We start from the raw sequence: 19,525 nt of genomic DNA on the forward strand, positions 1-19,525 counted from the left end.
TCTCGCCTTACTCACATGGTCTGGGGCCGGACACGCCCATTTCTGTGGGCTCAGCTGCCTATTTGTTGCTGATGTCTCTAAGATAAAACTGGCAACCTTGAACCCAGATCTTCCGGGCTCAGCTCCAAACACCCAGCGCCTTTGCTTCCTGTAACCCTTTCCAGAGTCTAACACAGAAATCCCAGCTATGGTCCCTGTCTTAGACACTAGAGACATACAATGGATCAGCACCTGTCCTGGGATGGATAGTTCTTGAGCTGGAGTTTGAACGCAGGCTGTCTAGCCAGATCCCACACTTGCAGCTGATCTTCTGTAACTGGCAATGAGCGATGGCTCAATCATAGACAGAGCATCATTTTGAAGGCTGCCTTCTGCCCTGTCTCCAGCACTGAATCCAATGCCCCGCCTTTGTCTCCTGAGTGACAGCACCTTTTCCTTCTGTCTTCTCTTTACCTAATTTTCCTGAGTTATCCATCAGGCTTGAGGGATCTCCATCCCGAGGGCCTGAGAAGGACTCTAATCTGATGCCTTGGCTGTGAGTCCTTAGACATTTGCATTTATTGTGTACATGGTTCTGTTCCAAGCATTTGAAGCTATATTAGCTTGCTTAGTTTTGCAGCAAGCTTCTGATGTATGCCTAATGCCTTTTATTTTATTAGCAGACACAGCACAGAGTCATAGATCCATCAGGAAAATTGATGCCACTACTAGTAGTTGAGAGAATGTGTGTGTGTGTGTGTATGTGTGTGTGTGTGTGTGATGTATTATGTGCTCATGCACATATGATTGTAGGTGCCCATGGAGGTCAGAAGAGGTTGTCAGATCCCCTGAAGCCAAAGTAACAGGCAGATGAAAGCCATCCAATGTAGGTGCTGAGAACTGAACTCTGAATCTCTGTGAGTGGTATGTGCTCTTAATTGCTGAGCCATCTCTCCAGCCCTAGTACCTGGCTTTTTAAAAATATGGGTTCTGTGGACTGAATTCAGATCCTTCAGACCGTCATCCTTGCAGGGCAAGGTCTCTACAGATGGAGTGATCCCTCCAGCCCCACCAAAGGAAAGCTAATAATCAGGGTCCAATTACACCAGTGTAAGGGGCAGAACAAGCAAAGAGTAAATAAATACAAATCAGCCCAGGGATGGGCGGCAGTGGAAGCCATTACCGGTTTGGAGAGACAGAGATGTTGATGCTATATGAGTTGAGACACGGAGGCTAACAACAGAGACTGGAGCCTATAGGACACAAGGCCCCTCCAGAGTTACTGAAACACCCTAACATTTCCCTCTTTGAAGCCACCAAGATTACCTACTGTCTCCCATTGAGACATGAACTCACCACACACACAATGGCAAGGAGCCAGGGGATTGTAGTCTGCAGAGATGACAGGACAGAGTGAAGAATGATTTCAAAATAAACAAGCAGAACACTGACCCAGATGAATGAGAAGTTTTCCCCAGGTCACAGAATTTTGAATGGCAGGGTCAAGTGGTTTGAGCCAGGCTTTGACTTGCCTTTCTGGGAATCCAGGACAAGGTACCTACCTGAGCACTGTCCCCAGGAGTATAATGACAATGACAGTTGCATCCACTTAAAATGGTCTGGAGAAGGTCAAACAAGCCCAAACAGTGCCTAGACTATCACAACACACATCTGGGTTGCGTTATTACAGAGGTCTCGGCGTGGAAGCTGTGGCCCCGGCTTCCACTCCTATCTTACTGCCGCATCTGCTTTACAGATGGAAACCCCAAGAGTCTGACTTGCCCAGGCTGCCCAGCGAAAGTAAGCCTGGAGCTCAGTGAACTCTGGGGCCAGCGTGCTGGCTGCTGTTGCATTTCCTGTTCTGGGACTCTCACGCAGCCAACTGTGGTCTCTCTGGGGACACAACCCAGACCTTTTTTGCCTCTGATTCCATACCACTCACTTGGCATGTGACACCCGCAGGGTGCTCATTGCATATTCTGCCTTGTGAATTATTAAGCAGCCTGGAGAGCTGCAGGTGACCGTGGGAGCTGGCTTTCCCAGGCTGTCTCAGAATTTTCAGATTGGTGGTGAGGTGCTGAGGCAGGAGGGGAAAGGACATTCTCTTCCCAGGAAACTTCTAGGCCATCTCCACAGTGCATTCCTGAATGTCTGGCTATGACATTTCCTCTAATTCTGTACTATTTCCCCATCTTCCTCCCCAGAGAGGCTACTCCCTACCGCGACCCCCTGAGTAACCAATCAGTGGAGCCAAGGTGAGGATAGGAGAAAGTGTGGGCACACTGTGCTATCCCGTCCCGAGGGACTCAGTTATTCGTGGGTGCGAGGGGGACCGCAAACCTGGGAGAAAATGGGATGGGAGAGAAAGAAGAGCAGAAGACCAAGTAGATTTCTCCTATCAAGGTCTCCGTTTATTAGGCTGAGACGCCAGGTTTTAAAGAATACATCCAAGGGAATAGGGAGGGGTGGAGGGAGAATTAACAAAGAACAAAGAGGTGGGCATCTGCTGACATGAGGGCTGAAGTCAGGCGCCAGGCGGTGGGCACTCTGCGTCTTATCTCCGGAACATAGATCCTCCTTAACAGCCTTGGGTGTCAGGCCAGGCTCAGGCATAACTCATGTCCTTGGATGTCATAGGAGTCAGGAAGAGATAAGAAAGAGGGGACTATAATTCAGCTTTTATAGCCTCAGGTGCCAGGAAGGGAACAGGGAGAAGGGAGTCATGACCAGCTCCTAGCACAATACCATTTGGCTTGTCAGGGTGGGAGATTATGAAAGGCTCACTTTCTCATGGTATGGTCTCTAACACTGTGCCAACTAAAAAAGACAAGAATGGGTATGTGGAAGAAGAGAGATGGTGACAGGTCAATATTAAGACACCTTTGGAGGTCCTTGAGGGATAGGATTCACCCATGCATCTGGACAAATGAGTTCTATTTGTATCTTAGCATGGACTTGATATAACACCCCTGAAACAAGTCACCCACCTCTGCCTCTGTTTCCCCACATAAAGAAGAGGGCAAAAACAATATTCTACAAATGTCAGGAAGGTTCTTCATAATGGCTAGAGATGGTTGTGCCAAATTAAATATTGAATTGGCTTTTGGCATAAGGAATTGGCTACAATTAAATTTTTTAAAACTGTTTAAAACAATTCTATGACTGAGGGATGCGCTTTGAAGTTTCATCTTGCCATCAAGAAGAGCTAGGTGTCTTGTGAGACATGTACACATATTTATTTAACAGAAGTCCTGGATTGCATGCCTAATAATGGCTCTCCATCTCATTGGCCACTCACAAAAGAGCTACATTTATTGCATATACAAGATAACTGTGAATTTAGTGAGTGCCCCTTAGAAGCGTTAGGATTGTGGGGATCACCATGGATTTTTTTTTAACCTGGCCACTGCAGCTCCCCATTCTATGGACTTTATTTGTGTTTAAGTCTCTCACTGAACTCTGTGCATCCTGGCAAGCCAGCTTCGGTCCTTCCTAACCAATGCCAGCAAGTAAGTAGATGCCAATTCTCTCAAATGTTTGACTTAGACAAGATTCCTGGCATCTTGTTAGTGGGGCACCTTGAGTACTATTATGTGTTAACATTCCACTGCCTTTTTAGAATGGCTAAATCTAGCAAAATAGATACGTATAAACATACAGCAAAAAGCATCCAAGTGTAGAGCAGACAGGTATATATTAAGTCCTAGAGTTCTTCACTAAAAGAAACCGGAATTTTAGAACTTGTTAATCAAGAAACAAATATTGACAAGTTTAATTTGTTAATGTTTTAAATGAAGAGTTATTTTGCTAATATGCATACAAATGATAAATCTTTAATTTACTAATTATATTTTATTAATCATTATAAATAATTTGAAGAGTATTTGCATATTTATGTATGGAAATTAAATCTTCAATGGATCTTGGATACTGTCCGTGACTGTATAGCATTCCTTGTAAGAGCTGCATAGATGTCTTAGAAGTTGAACCCCACAGGTTGGAAGACTTAGTGCATTAGTCAGTTTTGGATACCTGTGATGAAGTACTTGAGACTAGTAGTTTTATTAACACAGGAAATTAATTTAGCTAATAGTTGGTGTTCACAGACGTGTTACCAGCATCAGCGTGATCACTGGTGAGGGCTTAATGGGGGAAAAAACTCACCATGACCTGGAGAGCTCTCTAGAAAGAGAGACTACACCACCAGACAAGAAGCTGGGCAAGTCAGGGTCGGGCTTGCTTGCTCTTATAACAAACAAACCTTGAAAAAAACCTAGCTGGGACCACATGAGAACTCTCAATCCTTTCAGAAGAAAGTGCCCCAGGGACCTAATATATGTCCATTTCCCCACCCAAAGATCTACCTAGTCTTCCCATACAGTGTAACCAAGGAGCAACACTTGAGCCCTGACATAGTGAACCTCTACTGAGGTATTGAAGCCAGATAAGAACCCTGCCACACCCCTAGCAACCCCAGAGCTTAATTTTTGTCAATGAATTCAGTTGCCTTTTTCTTTATCTTACATTGCTTAAGGGCTATCTGTTTTAAAGACTTCATCTTTTTGAGTAAACAGCTTTTTGAGTAAAGGCTTTTTGAGCCTTTCATTCGCCCCTTTCTCTCTTCCTTTCCTCCTGTGAAGTCATCCATGGCACAGGCCCCTGTCAACCTATTGGCTTCCGATGGCTTTCTCTTACTAAGGAATCAAGACTGCCAACTGCTGATAGTGCTTTTTGGATTCGCACAGATGAGTATTTTATGAAAAAAAAAAAAAAAAAAAGAAGCACCAGTGATCTCTTGGATGTTTGGAGATTGTTCAGTGAAGTACGCTGTCATCGACTGGACAAGCAGTGTTTCCACGGACAGCCCCACCTCAGGTCGGCTCAGTGTTTAAACCCAACATTATACAGTACTAGGCTAACAGCTCTGGCCTGGGCAATGTCTCTGCAGACATATCCTAGGCCCGAGGGAAAGCCAGCAGGGCTGCAGGGCTACATCTAGCTAAACTCAGCACAAATGTTTCACTCAGCCCTTGACACAGGCTCATTCTAAGCCATTACCCAACCTGGTCTCTGGGGTCCCTAGGGGAGTTTGTTTGTTGTATTTTTTAGTGGAAATGCAACTTTTAAAAACAAACAAACAAACAAACAAACAAAACAAAACTGGAAACTAAGCAACCAGCAACCCACCTTAGGCTCGGAGTAAAATGGAAAGAAAGAAAAAAATGAAAGAAAGCAAAATAAAGAGAAAAAAAGCCCAAGGGAAAGAAACAAGATGAGACAAGAATTTTTCTTCCCTGTGAGCAGCCGGGGCTATGGAAGGAGGGGCGAGAAACATGGAGAAGGGCCTGGTTTATTTTTAACACCAAGCTACAGGCAAACTCTGTGTTCTTTTCTTTTAAAAATAGCCTTTTTAACTTCTTGAAGCATTTTGACTCTATTCTGCTTGAAGGCTAATGCCCCCTGTGTGGCTGGCGACTCCCACTGGACCTTTGCCCATGACGGGCTCGCTGGCCAAGTAGTTTGAGCATGGAAAAATCCCAGCGTTTTCCTCCAGAGCACTCCTGTTTCTCACATGCATCTAGGCTCTGTGTACAGAGAGGCTTAGCAGCCGAGAGCTGCCTACCAGAGCCCAAACTCTCCTGCAAAAGTTAATGGTTAGGGGAAAAAAAAGTTCTCTCTTTAAGATAATTTGAATTAGTGAGATAGCATGTCCAGATTTGCTGAGGTCCACTGTGGTTATAATACATTCTTTGTTGTTTATGAACAGTGCAGTACAGACACATACGCACATACTCAGACACCCACACAGACAGACAGACAGACACAGAGACAGACAGACATATACACACACCACGAACACATACATAAACACACACACACACACACATGCAGGTGGGGGTGGCTCACCAGAACAGATCTGTGTGCACTCACCGGATCTCTCTAGTTTTGTTGAGGGCATGTGATGTGCCAGGCTGTTCATATAGTTCATTATTTTAGGGGCAATTATAGGAACACCTCATGTTATAGAGCATTGTGTTCCTAATGCTGCATCCAGTTCCTCATGTTGTGGTGGCCCCCAACCATGAAATTCTATTCTTTGCTACTTTGTATTCCAATTTTGCTACTGTTATGAATTCTAATGTAAATATCTGGGTTTTTCAATCATCTCAGGTGACCCTTGTGAAAGGGTCATTTGACCTACAGGTTGAGAACTGCTGTTGTAGAGGCAGAAGCCTGGGCTTGGGACTGTTAGAGCATCTGTGACAACCAGATGCTATGTGAGTGATTCCAAGGACCTTCACGCATGCTCAGTAGGTGATCTTTCACCTGAGCCACATCTTCAGCTCACTATTGCTACTTCCGGGCTCTTTGGTCTTTTGTGTTTCTCAAGGAATCTGCCTATTTCGTCTTAGTTGTCAAATGCATTTTATATACTTCTTCACAGTACTTCCTTATTACCTTTGGAATACTTTCATAATTTACAGTGACACCCTCTCTCTCCTTGAATTTGTTCGTTTTGTTGATAGACCTAGTTTTTGTGCTGGACTTGCTGGTATGAAGGCAGGAGGCAATGAGAGTATTATTAGTGCTTTTAGACCAGGTTAGCCTACAGAAAGGGAGTACAGGAGGGAAGGTGGGAAAGACAGAGATAAAGACAGAGCAATAGAGATAAGTAGGTGTCTTAGTCAGGGTTTCTGTTCCTGCACAAACATCATGACCAAAAAGCAAGTTGGGGAGGGAAGGGTTTATTCAGCTTACACTTCCACATTGCTGTTCATCACCAAAGGAAGTCAGGACTGGAACTCAAGCAGGTCAGAAGCAGGAGCTGATGCAGAGGCCATGGAGGGATGCTCCTTACTGGCTTGCTTCCCCTGGCTTGCTCAGCCTGCTCTCTTATAGAACCAAGACTACCAGCCCAGAGATGGTCCCGTCCACAAAGGGCCTTTACCCCTTGATCACTAATTGAGAAAATGCCTTACAGTTGGATCTCATGGAGGCATTTCCTCAACTGAAGCTCCTTTCTCTGTGGTAACTCCAGCTGTGTCAAGTTGACACAAAACTAGCCAATACAGTAGGTAAATGGGTAAGTAGGTAGATAGATAGATGATGGATGGATGGATGGGTGGATGGATGGATGGATGGATGGATGGATGGAAGGGTAGATAGATTGGCTTGAAGTTGGGGGTACAGGGAATTTCAGGGCAGTTAAAGAGGCTTCAGGGTAGCAATTTCTCAGCTAAGCTTGAGAAAGGACATGAATCTGAACTGGTGGCACAGGAAAATATAGAGAAAAGGTACTTCCCAGCTCCCAATTTAGTTGCCACAGAGGCTCAGTAAGGATGAAATAAATCATTAATTAACAGCCAAGGCTTCCATTTCACTGGCTTGAATACGTTGGTGATGGACTTAAATGGAGTTTAAATAGCTGAGAAAACAACTAACTGTTCCTTGCATCCATGACTGCTGTTAATTCCTTGACACACTTTGATATGAACCCATTTGATTTCTTTCAAGGACTTGTTTTATTTTAAGATTCTGGCTTTGCTGAAGAAGTCACAGGAAGGAGGGTAGGTTTCCTGGGCCCTGGCTTACAGCCTTGTCTCCTTCGGAACCTACTGTACCTGTGGCATTGCTGGTCACATTCAGTCTTGCCCTTGAAGAGACCTATCCCATAAACATTTGTAGCTGAAACAGAGAAACTCTATCTTAGCTGCTTGGCCTATGATTTTACTTATTTATTTTTTATTTCTCCTGTGTGTCACAGAAATTCCAGAAGGCTTTTAAACATCCCAATAAGAACAAACAGAGCCTTGCGTTTTCTTGGGGAGGTGGGGTTTTAAGTTTTCTTTAAGCACATCCTTCAGCCAGCAAGTGGTCCAGGTCTGTCTAGTTTTCTTGGCCTCATATCTGCTGCTTGCACATAGGTCTGTGGGGATGGGGTTTGCCCCACCAGGGGCTAGCTGGGTGACCTTGCTCTGAGAAAGGCCATCCAGTGCTCTGAGCCCTGTTATCACTGCCTGCAAAATAGAGATCTTATCACCTGCTCCACCTTGCAGATGAGGGCTCTGGGCTAAGCAAATCCCTAAGCATGCAGTGCTGCACTCAGTCACAGGCACTGCCGCAGACTCTCCTGCATTCATTTACTCCCGAATGCTAGCATGCAAGAAATCCCGTAGGTTTTGAAGTTGAATGAGGTCCTGCTCCTTCCTTCCTATATCATTTTCGAGCAGGTCTGTTGTGAACCTTGGCTTCCTCATACATCAAACAGGGACCATTTAAACCCGCATTTATTGACCTATGTCTTGGTGTGTGCATATCAACCTTTACCTGAACTCTATGAGAACTAAGGCTAAAATTACCTTGGAAAGCCCCTGACATAGGTTTGGAACCCTTTCGTTTTCCGTAAGTGGTAAATCCGTTTCCTCTTTCTTTCTTGGAAACTGGACTATGGTAAAGCCCAGCTGCTGTTATGTGTGCATCTCAGAAGAAATGGATTTTCCTCTAAATTGCTAGGAACACCTCTGTCTTCTTAGCATCTCATCCTTGATGTTTTGCGGCTAGGTCCCAGGGCTTTGTTCATTGCTCAGACATGCTTGGGATTCTCACGGTAAGTTAGCAGAGTAGGGAAAGAAAGAGGACAGCTGTATTATGTTAGTAATAGATAGAGATTCCTCAAAGATGTGTATGAAAGAACCCCAAATGTCAGGTGGACAGTTAAAACTAACGTGAGTCAGCACCACCATGGAACAAGAAGGAAACACACTTTAGGAAGGGCTGGTACAGGGTGCAGTGGAGACGGGGTGTGTGTACTCACCCCGAGTGGTGGTCAGATTTCTGCAGAAATGAAGTAGTAGGTTCTGGCGGGAGGCTACTCTCAGAATGGCATTAGAGCAACCATCGGAGAGGAGTCTTAAGGGGCAGGGGGTATCTTTAGGAGAGGAATGTGTTGCTTTCTTCCTTTGAAGGGTCTAAGAACGGTTGGGGGGGGGGGGAAGCACCACTTTGCATTTGTACAAGATTGTCATTTTCTAAGGCGTAGCGAGGAAGCTCAGTTTGTGGGACGGTTCATTTTAAGAAATTACCCTATTTTGGATTATGTATGTGCTTTTGTGTCTACACCCAAAGCATACATACAAGTGCCTGTTGAAGCTAGAAGAGGCAGGGGGTCCCATGAAGCTGGAGTCGCAGGTTGGTGTAAGCCACCTGATGTGGGTTCTACGGACCAAACTTGGGTCCTCTGCACGAGCAATAAGTGTTGTTAACCACTGAGCCATCTCTTTAGCCCCAAGGTCCTATAATTATATCTGAAAAGGGGGCCTGCATGGTAGTGAGGGCCAAGCCAAAAGGAACATAGCCAAATCGTCCAGCAATGGAAAAGGACATCAAGGAAAGGGGCCGGGGTGATTACCAAGGCAACGCCCTCCTTTAACGAGGGAAGCATGGCATTTTATGAGGAGAGCCTGTGCACACTCCTATAGGAAAGCGCTGTAGGGGAGGGCAAATTCCTCAGCATGCTCAGTTAAGACCTGCATTCCTGAGCGTGCTGCACTCAACGGTGTAATTTAAGATGGAAAGCTAGCAGACACATTTTCCAGCAGGCTTGGCTCAAAGTCATGAGCACATGTTTAAGAGGTTAAAATGGTCGTCAGGGATGCCTCTGGGCGTGTGAAGCTGGCACCATAAAGTTTTAACTGCAACTAAAGGAAAAGGCACTTTGAATTAATATTGGTGTTTGCCCCTGGAAGTCCTAGTGTTGCTTAGTGGCTGCATGGGGATGAACTGGAGACAGAAAGCAGAAGCTGTAGGGAACTTGCTTCTATCCACGGCACGCTCTGGCTATGGTAAGCGCTGGCTAGTGGAATGCTTTTAAAGGGGTTTCGGCTGGTAGTATATACCAAAGGTAGTTTGAAGAAAATACTGCAATTTGAAATTGTAAAGGAACAGCACAACTAAATACACAAGGAATGAGGGCAGGTAGCAGAAGCTACCAATCAATTTGAGGGACCCATCTATGCAAAGCTACAAATTTTGTATAATATTGTATTCAGGTAAAATTAACCTAAGAATAAATAAAATATTTAAATTATATGATTTTGGAAGTCATTAACCACTGACTATACCTACTCAAACAATAAAATCAGGCCGAGATAATTTTCACACAGGCAAATATCACTAAGTTTTCACAGAACGGATAAAGCATATAAAGAACATGGGGGGGGGGAAATAATATTCCCCACATTTATTTTATTAGACAAACATAATTGTGAGTGCCAAATTCGAAAAAGATTGTAGGACAAATTATCAACCAAACATATTTCTAAATATAAAAGCGTAAAGTCAGATAAAACTTATGAAGATAGTAACTTCAAAAGTGGAAATAATATTACAGGATGGCTGTGTTGGGTTTATCCCTGGAAAGCAAGAATGGTTTAATTTTTGAAAAATGTGTTACTATAATTTACCATGTTAAGAAAACGTGAGAGGATGCCCGCTGCCATGTGCAGCCAGTGTGTGCCTCTGTGATGAGTGAGTGTGTGTAGTGCTGAAATGATGGAGAAAGAGAACCAGAACAGCGTGTGCAGTATGAAGACAGAAGGAACCGGAAATGAGAGGGCGGGACCGGAAATGGGAGGGTGGTGAAGAATGGCCTGATAGGAGTAGCCCGAGCTGCCACCAGAGGCCATGATGTTCTAGCCCACGTTGATGTCCTGGCCCATGCTGCCACATAGGGACCGTTCTGGGTCCGTGGCCCTGCTGCAGCAAGAGTCTGTGTTGATGATATATGTCTGTGGCCCATGTTACCACCAAAGACCATGTGGATGCTCCTGGTCTGAGATACCGCTTGGGACCGTGTTGATGTCTGAAGGCTGAGCTGAACTGCAAGTTTACCTTCCACCTCGGCAGCATGGGAAAGCTGGTCCTGATGGTGCGTGTGTGTGTGTGTGTGTATGTGTGTGTGTGTGTGTGTGTGTGTGTGTGTGTGTGTGTGTTGGGGCTGATAAGATTTGGTCAGTTGCTATATATTGTAATGCTAAATACTAGGCCTCAAGGTCTGGTTGCCCCAAGGGACAAGGAAACCCTCACATACATGAAATGATGCTATGTAACCTTGCCTGCCCCCCAAGTTATTCCTGATTGGTCAACAAAGATGCCCACAGCTTGTAGCTGGGAAGAAGAGAGGTAGGCAGGTCTTAGGTTCCAGGATTCGGGGTCTGAGGCAGAGACTACAAAAGAGAGAGGAGAGAGGAAGCCACCATGGGGTAAGGGTTCTTGAGAACTGGCCATGAGGGCTGGGCAGTTGGAGTAGGAGTGGCCCAGGTGGAACATGGCAAGTTATAACTCAGGGTTATTGACAGGGAAGTAGACAAAATAATATAGAGCTCTAATGATGTTAAGGTGTATTATAAATATAAAAGTCATGTGGCTTTTGTTTGGGAACTAAATGATCCAAGGTGGGGTAGAAACCCCCTATTAAATATTTACCACAATAGAGCTAGTCCTGCCTCTTGTTGGCTGCTTCAGGCAGGAAATCTGCCACCCCCTCTTTTCTCCCAGCCTGGGCAAACCTGGAGAACTAGCTCTGGTGGTGTAGGTGCATAACGTTCAGGCTAACTAAGTCAGCTAGCACCCAGGTCCAGATCTAGGGCTGAGTTGGCACACCCCAGCATCTACTCAGTCTTTGACCTGCCAGAGCGGTGAAGGAACCAGTCCTGCAGAATCAAAGCTGCAGGATCTCCAGGACATAGGGTAACAACAGGAGATCTGAGAGGCGTCCCAGTGAAGATTCAGTATTGATGGAGTAGCAGAAGCCAGAGGCCTCAAACCAGACCAATGAATGAGTCATTGCAATAAACATTCGCAAGTAAAGATGTGTGGCCTAAAGGAACACACTGTGAGACACACTGTGACACACTGCAGCTTCCATAAGAACATATTTAATTTTTTGGTGTTTTTTTGCAGGGGAGAAGGCATGGGTAGAGGTCAGATATGGAGATGAGGAGATGAGGGGGGTTGGGGAGCCTGATGTGAAATTCACAAAGAATCAGTAGAAAGTTAAGAAAAAGTACATGAGAGGAAAACATAACTGCTTCGTTACAGGAGGATGGTCCTGTTTTCTGAGATGAAACTCAGTTTCCTATTAGAAATCAGTAAATACAAATAGAAGGAAATTTTCTTAATAAAATAAATTATGCCTATGATAACTCCATAGAAAATATCACTGGTCAACTTTTTGCAATTTCTCCTTTTTTTTTTAAAAGATTTATTTATTTATTTATTATATGTAAGTACACTGTAGCTGTCTTCAGACACTCCAGAAGAGGGAGTCAGATCTCATTATGGGTGGTTGTAAGCCACCATGTGGTTGCTGGGATTTGAACTTCGAACCTTCGGAAGAGCAGTCGGGTGCTCTTACCCACTGAGCCATCTCACCAGCCCTAAGTTAACATTCCTTTTTAGGTTTTGGGTTTTTCGTTTTTCGAGACAGGGTTTCTCTGTGTAGCCCTGGCTGTCCTGGAACTCACTCTGTAGACCAGGCTGGCCTCGAACTCAGAAATCTGCCTGCCTCTGCCTCCCAAGTGCTGGGATTAAAGGCGTGCGCCACCACCGCCCAGTGCAATTTCTCCTTTTAACCCTAGGAATAAGACGGGATGCCTATTACCCTTTCTAAGCAATCATTCCTTGGGGGTCTTGCTCAGGGTAGTGAGACAGGAAGAAGAGGGGATAAGAATTGTAAAAACAAATGTAGCCATTATCATTCAGAGGCATAGACTCCATCACAGATCCTAGTGAAACTCAGGCACACAATATGAATTAATATAAGGGCTGACGAGTTACTAAATACAATCCCCGTTCAGAAACAATCTTCATCCTCACACAACATCAATAGTTTTTAAATAATAATAGAATACCTAAAAAGCTGTTCCTTTCCATATTATTTACTAAACTCAAGCCAGTCCTCACCTCCTCAATGTCTTTTTTGAGATACTTGGCAAGTGATGGAAAAGAAAATCACGTGGATGAGTAAGGGACCAAAAAAAATCACAGAAGACCAAGATGGGCAGTCTCACTGCACCCTGCATATCATCCAGGGTTCACTCAAAACATAGAGCTGTCCTGGTATTATGGAGGAGGAACTCACAATGGGGAGGTTCTGGGTAATCAAGGGCCAGAAGAAGCTTGACCTGTCCTCTTAAAATACAAGTTGGGGTGTTGAGGGCAAACTGAGAAACCAGGCGTGTGCCCAGTCACTGACACTGTACAGTAAGGAGGGATCACCAGGACATCTGTGTAAAGCCTCAGCTTTGGGGTAGCCACCTTTTTTGGTGAATCATAGCCATGAATCTGGCCTTAGATCTTAGACAGTAGGACTAGAGATTTAGAAGAACAGAAAGGATGAAAGATGAGTTGGACTCTCCAGTCACTTCTGTGGCTGTTGCTCATTAGCTATGGTAATATATTTATTTATTTATTAATGTAGCTTATTTCTCCCTAAGGTCAAGTTGAAATTGGGCTCCAAGAAGTCTTACAGTTTCTATTGCTGCAACAAAACACCATGACCGAAAAGCAAGCTGGAGAGGAAGGGTTTATTTCCACTTCCAGATCACAGTCCATCACTGTGGGAAGTCAGGACAGGAACTCAAGCAGGGCAGGAACCTAGAGGCAGGAGCTGAGAAAGAAGCCATGGAGAGGTGCTACTTACTGGCTTGCTTCCCATGGCTTCATCAGCCTGCCTTCTAATAGAACCCAGGTCCCCGGCTCAGGGAATGGCACCACCTATCATGGGCTGGGACCTTCCCAATTAATCACTAATTGAGGATGCCTTACCGCTGGGTCTCATGGAGGCATTTCCTCAACTGAGGCTCCTTCCTCTTTGACAACTCCAGCTCATGTCAAGTTGACTCACAAAACCAGCCTGTACACCAGAGTAACTAACACTGTTGAGATATTGTGGGGTTTTAAAAACTAAGCCAGTTAAGAGGGATTCATCTTTCTCACTTACTGTGTTGAGTTAAAGAGGTTTGACCCCCCACAGATTCATGTGTTTGACTGCATGGCCACAGGGAGTAGCACTATTAGGAAGTGTAGCCTTATTGGAGGAGGTGTGGCCTTGTTGGACGAAATATGTAACTGTGTAGGTGGGCTTTGAGGCCCTCTATGCTCAGGTTCTACCCAGTGTTATAGAGAGCCTCCTCCTGGGTGCTTGTAGAAGATATTTTCTCTTTCTGGTTGCCTTCAGATCAAGATGTAGAACTCTCAGCTCCTTCTCCAGCACCATGTCTGCCTGTGCACTGCAATATTTCCCTCCATGATGATAATGGACTATAACTCTGAAACTGTAAGCCAGCCCCACGTAAGTGTTTTCTTTTATAAAACTTACTTTGATCATGGTGTCTCTTCATAGCAATAAAACCCAGACTAAAACACCTACTTTTTCCCTCTAAGTACTGGATGAGTCATGTGGGAGTTGTCATAAATGAGGGGAAGCTTCATGTTTCTGTCTTCCGTGTACCTGCTCTTGCTGTCTGGTTTCCTCCATGACTGAGCCAACAGAAGGCCCTTGCTGGTGCCATGACTTGTAGAACTAGGGACCAACATTAACCTCTATATAATAAATGACTCAGTTTTGAGTATTTTGTTAGCAACAGAGCATGGGCTAGAATACCATCCCGTTGTGAAGACCTTAACAGGAAAACAGGTTCCCTTCATTTTCATATCCCAAAGTTCTATTAAAGGTTCTTCTCCTAGGCGGCTTGAACTTAGAACCAGAGAAAATCCATGCCTCAGTGATTACAACAACAGAGCAATCCAAACAAAAGTAACACTAAAGCTACTGTAATTAAGAGTAAAGAGAAAGGACAAGAGATGGCTTATCTGATTGGATTCTGGGTAAAACCCTCATGACAAAGACACCATAAAAACTGAAAAGGCAAGGCAATGATTAAAAGAAGGTGTTTGCAACACATGAGCACCAGTGAATGAATATGAGGTAGAATGTTGAAAAGTGTCTGCAAATCAGTATGAAAAGTTCCAGATCAAGGGACGGAATCCAACTGCCAATTGCATGTTTTAAAAGGATCCCACTACTGAGGACCGTATATTGCTATCAAGGTTTTATTGGGCCCTAGGCATGCATTGTTGTAGCGCTTTGTGTTTGTTAATACACATAATCCTAGCAATAACTCTGAATTCCAGCCCTCTTCTATTTCTGAGAGGGAAAGTGGGGCCAATATTATATAACCACTAAGTAGTAAAGGTAGAATTTGGTTACAAACCTGGACTCTTAACTATTTGGCTGTGTTCTTAACTTGGTAAATTTAAACATTTGACAGTATTTCAGCAGCAGCAAGGCTTTGGCAAAAACAAACAGCTGCACACTAGCTAAGCAGTAGTTTGACTTTACCCATGAAGTTGATGATGGATGTTAGCCTGTAAGATAGCGTTGTCTTAAGTCCTTAGCTTGGCTTAGACTTGTAACTTAGGGGAATGCATGGAAAAATGTATTGACATATTGCTTGTAATGATGCTATGATGTGAATTTTTCTGAGGAGATTAAACACTTATCAGTTCCAGAAAGGATAAAGACAGATAGACAAGCCGGGTGTGGTGGCGCACACCTTTAATCCCAGGAGGCAGAGACAGGCAGATTTCTGAGTTCAAGGCCAGCCTGACCTACAAATTGAGTTCCAGGACAGCCAGGGCTACACAGAGAAACCCTGTCTCAAAAAACCAAAACCAAAACCAAAATAAAAACAAAAACTAAACCAAACAAACAAAAGAACCCAAGACAGACAGACAACAGAAAAGGTTCCACCTAAGTCTAGCTTAGTGAACCAGTGAGTTTAACTAGTATTACTTTACATCCAGGAGTATGATTTAAAGGCACTGTAACTTATGGGCAGCTACATCACTGAAGAAGATTCTTTTCCTGTCCCAGTCTCCGCGGTCCTCTCCGCCCGTGGACAAGAAAGACACATGGACACCAAGGCGGGTTCACGCAATGGCTTCCTTACTTGTGGCTTTTTCCTTTACAGCTCTCTTTCCCAGCAGCTTCTTCTACTACCTCCGTCCTTCTAGCAGCAAGGGCTAAATGACTCCTATTACAACAGCTTCTCTTACTACTACTTCTACTCATGGCAAGGGCTAAAACTCCTATACTACTACAGGCTTCTACCTAGGGCAAGGGCTAAACAACAACTCACCTCCTACTAGCTCCACCCCACCTCATCCAATCAGAATTCACACACACACACACACACACACACACACACACACACACGCTCCAGACATGAGCTCAGGTTGTTCACAGATAGGCTGACAGGTCCTGATCACGAGGAACAGTCCAGCCTGGCAGGCAGCCCACTGCATGCAGCCTCACTGGGCATGCTCAGGCAAGGCAGTAAACAAGTGGGTTTCACGGGTCCTGCGGTGGCACCACTTCCCACACTTTCCCCCTTCCCCTTTCCAGCAATTGCAGGTCACATATGTAACTGGAGGAGGGGGAAGGACCTTGTGTACAACGTTGTGTACCCTTCTTGCATTCACAACAGAGTGTCCATAGCTCCATTCTTGTGAGGGTCCCACATGAGTAATCCTAGCTGTTCTGATTTCAGGACTGCAATGGCTATGCCATGCCCAGAAGACAGAGTTCCACAAATACAAACACACAGTGTTGAATATTCATATAATGGAATTATGGATTTGAAACAATCTAGATGTAGCTTTTGAACACAACAGCGATCAATACATAGTGGCATGTGCAGAATATGATACTATTTACACAAAGTTTAAAGGAGTACAAGACACCAAATGATTTGCTTATGTAGTAAAATTATACCACATGGGAAAGCTAAACTCGAATTCTAGGGTAACGCCTTCTGTTAAGTAATGGATGGGAAGATGAACAATGGGGATAGCATGCAGGAAAGGACAATTGTCTAATGTCATATCATTTCAAGTAAAGAAAATATGGAAAAATATTAAGACATGTTGAGACTGTGGGGTGCTCAGTATATTAGATATGGATGCCCTCCAAAGGTTCTTTTTTTTTTTTTTTTTTTTTTTTGGTTTTTCGAGACAGGGTTTCTCTGTAGTCCTGGCTGTCCTGGAACTCACTTTGTAGACCAGGCTGGCCTCGAACTCAGAAATCCGCCTGTCTCTGCCTCCCAAGTGCTAGGACTAAAGGCATGCGCCACCACCACCCGGCTCCTCCAAAGGTTCTGATGTTAAAGTTTTGCTCCATAGAATGGATGTGTGATAGAACTTTTAAGAGGTGGGGCTTATCAGAAGGTCTTTAGACCCGTGGACATTCTCCACAGTTCTGGGTGTTTGCACAATCAGGAGGTTGTGCAAACAGCCTCCTCTAAGGAGGTTATGGAATCCTTGGGAGGTTTAAGTTCAGCTCCACCTCCTGTGTGTTCTTGGTTCACTCATTCTCCAAGTGGTGAGCAAGCCGACTGAAGCTCCTGCCACCATTATTCCCATTGCAGTGCCTTTGTTATTATGTTGAGCTCTACTCTCAAACTGTAAGCTAAAATAAACCCCTGTCAGGTGTTTGGTTGGTGGGCAAAAAGGGAGACAAACAAACAAACAAAACCCTCAAAACCAAGCCAACCAAACCAACAAAATAAGACAAAAACAAAACACAAATTGAGGAGGCATGCCCTTGAAGGGAACAATCTGATCTGGCCCCTTTCTCTTTCTCTTTTTCACTTCCTGGACAATGGGGTGCATAGTTGGTTCTACTGTGTACTTGAGGCATGGCACTCCACCACAGCACTCAAATACAGACTAGAACCTCCAAACAAGATTTTCATCTTTATTTGTCATCGTATTAGTGTCTGGTCCCAAGAAATCTCTTTTCCCAAAGTCTGGCATTTAGACCTTTTCCTCGGGGATGTGAGAAAATAGTAATCACTCTCCTTATTTAACAAAGGGAGCTCAGGCTCTTCCACTAACTAACATATACCTGTGGTGGCTATTAGCATATCATATACCCGTGCCTATTAGCATATCAAGGTCTATACTAGCTTCTGTGCTCCTTCAATCTCTATTCTCAAGTACCTGCTATACACTTCAAAGCCCTCCACCCAGCTCACAGGGTCTCCTCATCCTAGATACTCATTCCCTTGAAACCACTCCCACTACCACTGCCCCCCCCCCCCCCCCCCCCCCCGTTTCTTCTCTCTGCTTTCCTGAAAGACCATCTTTTTCCTTCTCACGTACAGAGTGACTTTCTGGCTTCTTTACTCTAACCATGCCATCCATTACTCATACTGGATAGCGTAAGTGGGAGAACGTCTATTATTTCTCATACTTTTAGACTCATTTGGCCTGGCCCACCCTTGTTGCCTACCTCATCTTCATCCTATCCCTTGCCCATGGTGTCAGCCCATTGGGACAGCTCATGGGACAAGATATGACTCCAAGTTTTTATTCATCTACGTAGTTTCTAGCAATGTCCTTCTCTTATTAAAATGTTATGTTTGTCGTTTACAGGTTGAAATACCTTGTTTAAAAAATACCCAAGAGACCACAGTCTTCATAGCATCAATATTCATCATAGCTAAAACATGAAAATAATCTAGGGGGCTGGAGAGATGACTCAGCAGTTAAGAGCACTGACTGCTCTTCCAGAGATCCTGAGTTCAATACCCATCAACCACATGGTGTCTCACAACCATCTGTAATGAGATGTGATGCCCTCTTCTGGTGTGTCTGAAGACAGCTACAGTGTACTCATCATATATATATAAAACAAATAAATAAAATCTTTTTTAAAAAAGTAAGTAATCTAGGTGTTTATTCACAGCTGGATAAACAAATGTGGTAAATTCATAAGTGGTAAACTCATAAGGTGGAACAGTATTTAATCATAAAGACTCACAACATTCTGATGTATATCATGATGTTAATGATCCCGGATGATAGCGTGCTAAGCAAAGCAAGCTCAGTACTGGGTGAGTCTACTCACTTGAGTGCCCAGAGGAGCCCAGAGTAGTCAACGTTATAAACACAGAAAGGAGGCTGAAGATTAACAGGAGCTGGCAGGAGAGGGAGATTGGTGTAATGGATGGAGACACACATTCAGGGAAGCTGAAATGTTTGGGGGCGGTGTCAATGATGGTGGTGGTGAGGTAGCACTGGGGGACATGTGACCTGTCCAAACACTATGCTGAACTCTGGCTAAAATTGTACATTTTAAGTACATAGATTTTACCCAAATAAACACATAAGCAAGAAGAACAAAAAAAAAATAAACTCAATTCTGAAAGACAGCTTATATTATTAGACATCTATTATTTGTCCCCTCTTTCCCATGGAAGGTTCTGTTTTCCCGGTGGTGTCATAAGTTTCCTATCTTCGTCTGCTCTCTGTCTGTCACTTCAGTGATAACAGTAAGCTCTGGCCTATCACTGAGTACTCACTACAAAGTCTTGGGGTGATCTGTTTGGATACCTGTATCCAGTTCATTTTCTTGCAGACATAAGGAACCCCAGACAGACAACAGAGGCAATCAGGGGAAGAACATTCTTGAGGTCCGTGA

The 19,525-nt window shown here is 44.3% G+C and overlaps 1 long non-coding RNA gene across 2 annotated transcripts; it reads left to right on the plus strand.

The window, feature by feature from the left end:
* Positions 1–9,729: 9,729 nt before the first annotated feature.
* Positions 9,730–18,767, plus strand: Gm47708 (predicted gene, 47708). 2 transcript variants are annotated; one of them, NR_166667.1, is made up of 3 exons: positions 9,730–9,821; positions 14,219–14,332; positions 18,478–18,767. It is a non-coding gene; the product is annotated as a predicted gene, 47708 (long non-coding RNA). The 2 variants fall into 2 exon arrangements; NR_166666.1 differs by lacking the exon at positions 9,730–9,821 and adding an exon at positions 10,631–10,906.
* Positions 18,768–19,525: the final 758 nt, after the last annotated feature.

The sequence above is a fragment of the Mus musculus genome, chromosome 10 (genome assembly GCF_000001635.26).
Source record: "Mus musculus strain C57BL/6J chromosome 10, GRCm38.p6 C57BL/6J".
Lineage (NCBI taxonomy): Eukaryota > Metazoa > Chordata > Mammalia > Rodentia > Muridae > Mus > Mus musculus.